At 41.3% G+C, this 4196-nt stretch overlaps 2 long non-coding RNA genes across 2 annotated transcripts; both read left to right on the forward strand.

Moving 5' to 3' along the window:
• The first annotated feature begins 1438 nt into the window (after nt 1–1438).
• Nucleotides 1439–2115, forward strand: LOC111256085. Its single transcript, XR_002676121.1, has 2 exons — nt 1439–1622; nt 1902–2115. It is a non-coding gene; the product is annotated as an uncharacterized LOC111256085 (long non-coding RNA).
• Nucleotides 2116–2299: 184 nt separating this feature from the next.
• Nucleotides 2300–4196, forward strand: LOC105913652. Its single transcript, XR_002676120.1, has 3 exons — nt 2300–2476; nt 3494–3602; nt 3768–4196. It is a non-coding gene; the product is annotated as an uncharacterized LOC105913652 (long non-coding RNA).

The following is a 4196-nucleotide window of genomic DNA, read 5'->3' on the forward strand; positions in this document are numbered from 1 at the left end:
TTTCAGTGTCATGTGGCAAATACCGCGAAATCAGAGTGTCCATCTACAAATTTTGCCTTATTAATATCCTTTGGATCTATTGAGTTTTTTTAGAAAAAAATTCACCCAACACTACCATTATGAAAATAAGCACCTACATTTGCATCTAAATTACCCACTCTACTATTATGGAAGATAATCTAAAACAACCCTTTAAATTTGCGCATAAATTACCCACCTTTGTCATTATAATAGATAGTCAATGTAACCCCCTAAGTTTGCATGAAGACTACCCGCTGTCTTCTGTTATAAAAATGCTGAACAACAGTAAAGTATGTCTATATATGTTTCTAAATTACCTTATACTACTAAACATATATGTTGTGTGTCACCATGCAGGCTAAGTATGTGCAGTGCATGCATAAGGGATAAATACATATTTCTAAAGCTTGGCAATCATGAAAAAGTGTTCTTTGACGAATCACATACCAATAACACAAATTATTCACTTTAAATTATATTAGTATTCCATGGTAATAAATTATGTAAGTTACTATTTTAGATAAATTTATACATTTTATTGAAACAATATAACATATCTCCACATCCGCCATTGAAAACATCTATAAAGTAACCCCTTAAATTTATATATTTAAATTGCACACCGTTGCCTTCATACTGATAATATAAGTAGCCCCAAAAGTTTGCATGTAAATTACCCACTATATTATTATTACAAATAAACTAAAATAAATCTACATCCAAATTACCAAGAACTGTTAGTATAAAAAGCTGAAGAACCATAAGGTAGGGCTGTACTTCTAGCACTAAACATATATGTTGTGTGCCATCATGCATACTAAGTACATTTGCAAAGTAAGTGATAAATATATATATATATATATATATATATATATATATATATATATATATAGGATTATACTAAATGATACCCTGGGTACGAAATAGCTTTTTCCGTACCCGAGCCCACCCGCCGGACCAGCATCGCTCCTGACCTCCCGCCGGTTTTTTCCACCCCGCCTCCACCGGTTTTTTTCCAACCTTTTTCTCCAGAACGTGGGTCGTCCACCGCGTTCAGTTTTCCTTTCCCCGTTTCATTCTCAAATCCAATCGCCATCCACCGCCGCCGCTCACCATCCGCACCCGCTGCCGCCGCTCGCCCGCAGCTGCCGCACCGCCCCTCTCCTCCTCCGCATCGACCCCGCGCCGCCCCTCGCGCACCTCGCGTCGACCCCGCGCCGCCTCTCTCCTCCGCGTCGACCCGCGCCGCCTCTCTCCTCCGCATCGATGCCTCGCGCCCCTCGCCCCTCGCGTCGACTCCGTGCCGCCCCTCTCCTCCTCCGCATCGACGCCGCGCCGCCCCTCGCGTCGACCCCGCGCCGCCCCTCTCCTCCTCCACATCGACGCCATGCCGGACGCCGCAATGGCCTGTCGGCGCTAGGTTCGATCCCCTCGACCGCCCGATGCCGCCGGTGAGCCCCTACAACGAATTGTGTTTGTACTGGTCCGTAAGATGTCGTATTCAATTAGCCACTGGAAGGACCCATCGCGTGAAGAACGGAGCTGCCGTAGTTTGGTATTTGACCGCCAACTGCTGCCGATTCCGCCGTTGTTCGTCGTCGGTGAGCGCCCCGCCCATCCCCCGTTCTCTCCCATCTTCCATTCGCTGCTAGCGACGGCGTGACCCAGATGGTCGAGCCATGTCCAAAGCAAACCATTGTTCCTTGCAAACCTTGCAGATAACCCGATGCATACCATAGTTCCCCAATATTCTCGTGAGATTTGGCATAATTATTATATGTTGCAAACCTTGCAGATAACCTGATGCAAATTGTAGTTCCTAGCAATAAAAACCAGTGGAAGCCTTATGTTATTTTGTTCGTATTGATCATCCCTTGCAGATAATCTCCTCCATGGCAGGCAGCTCACTCATCATCCCTTCAGCCTGCAATTTTGTTCATATATATGTGCGTTTCAATGGAGAATTTGTTTGGTGATACAAGTGATACAACCTATATGTGCACTTATGTTTCCCTGTGTACATTTAACCGTGTAATGTGTTGAAATGCATTTAAGTATTATCTATAATGAATACAACCGAACCTTGTGTTTTTTGATCCATCTTGTATAACCATTATACTGAATTTTTATTCGACGTGCCTGATTTTTGCTCTCATTACTTGCAGTGGTGCTAGTTCACTACTCACTCCTGCTTTGTTTTCTGCATTGAATACATGATTTGGAATGACTTGCTTCCTCTCCTCTCAGTTTATCTCTCACCTGTATACAAAGAGTGAGTGAGCTGGATTATGTCAGTTTACAGCCTGAGCTCCCATGAAGATCATGGAGCTCATTGCCAGAGGCCCAGAGCCATCATCAGCTGTCTTTAACCTGCTGAATCTTTTCCTACAAAGTATGTTTATATCTGAACTTTATTCATCTGCCTGCAGCTCCCAGATCACACCTTTGCAAACAGGTAAGAACAAACAAGCTTGCCCTTCATCTGCATTATGGCAAAGGCTGTAAATATACATATAATTACTCTATATGATACTCTAGGTGTTTGCAAGATAAGATTTTTGCATTCACAAACGTCATTATTTGTGACTAGAAAACTAGATGCTACATTGAATAAATTGGTAAGTTCTTATGTTCATTGGAGACAGTGGAGAGATCGATTCCCCTTCCCCTGTTCCTCTATGTCACTGCTCAACCTGAGGAATGCATATATATACATATATATGCGCGCGCGAACCATGCTCAAAATTGTCTATTTGTGTTACTCTCTTGAGAATCTGCACCATGGGTTGTTGCCCACACTTGTATTGTGATCAAGATTATGGGGTTTTTGTAGACCTTGCAAGTGTCAATTGAGCTGGACCAAGTATTTGGATTGGAATTCTATTTTTCTGTGTCTCAAGTAATTGACCAAAACTAGATGTTCTGTGATGTTGCAAGTGATACAGTCTAGATGTGCACTTGTGCTTTCGTAGACCCGTATACATATTAGTTAGTCCAATTGCAACGCTCCGATTAAGTCTCCTAGTAATGTAGAAATTGTTTCATAAAAAATGTAGAAATTTCCTGTTCTATCAGATTTCTTCTTGCCTTGCCTAGTTTGCATATTTTTTTATCTGCCAAGTGACTCTTGGTCCTTGGATGCTGTTGCATAGAGGTTTCTCTTTTAAATGCTTTAACTTTTGTATTTTTCCTTTTTGTACTACAGCTAGAGTATATATCAAACCAGTTGAGAATCGCAGAAAACCTTATTTCTTTGAAGTATTACCATGTTCATTTTTTAAACGGATTGATGAGTTTTATTTGTGAAGAGTGAAGATGCGTACCTGAATTAAAGAATGCCTTTTAGTAATTGCATTTTCAGTTGTATATACTGTTAAAGGAATTTCTGGATTGAAGTAACTATCTTTTGCATTTTCAGTCTTAGCAGTTAGCATCATTGTACAATCTTTGACACTCGTCATTTTCTTTTCAGGTCAATGACATTCGGATGTATCACTGGCTGGTGCGCCATTGATCAGCTCACGCTGGATATATTCCATTACCAGAATAAATGCCTTACTGATGCCCCCCAGCGATAAGAGGTACGACGTGTCATTTCCCCTGCTTCCATCCTCATGAATTTAATTAAATCAGGCACAATAAGGACTTAACAGTTCGATGCCTAGCTCAATGATGCTATCCAATGACAGTCCAACTTAGTAATACGACTGTGCAAAACTGAGTCAATGGTTTGCATGTATTGACAGGATACATAGCTTGGGACTAGATGAAGTGAACTATCTTTGATGTCTTGCTGATTTCTGGATTGTACTGTGGGGTTGCTGCTGCTTCTGTAGCTGGAAACGCTGGCCACATGCTCGACCAGTTAATGGTGAGGACACCATACGCCTTTCTCTTTACTCATCTCACCCCAGTTCTGGCTAATTGACTGTAAATAAGTTTGTATAATATAGATACTAAAAGAAACCCTGTCTCTTGTATCAGCTGCCCTGCTATTTACCAATTAGTACCTTGTTTTGGCCACTCTAATTTGATAGCTTGCTAGGTGTGCTCTTAGAACATGAGCACAGACTTCATTCAAGTTATATTGAATTTAGATAATCCTAGTAGCGAAGAAAATTGAGTCTTGTACTTACACCTAGGATTTGTGTTATTCATTACCCATGTCAGTGTTT

The sequence above is a fragment of the Setaria italica genome, unplaced genomic scaffold, assembly GCF_000263155.2.
Source record: "Setaria italica strain Yugu1 unplaced genomic scaffold, Setaria_italica_v2.0 scaffold_33, whole genome shotgun sequence".
Lineage (NCBI taxonomy): Eukaryota > Viridiplantae > Streptophyta > Magnoliopsida > Poales > Poaceae > Setaria > Setaria italica.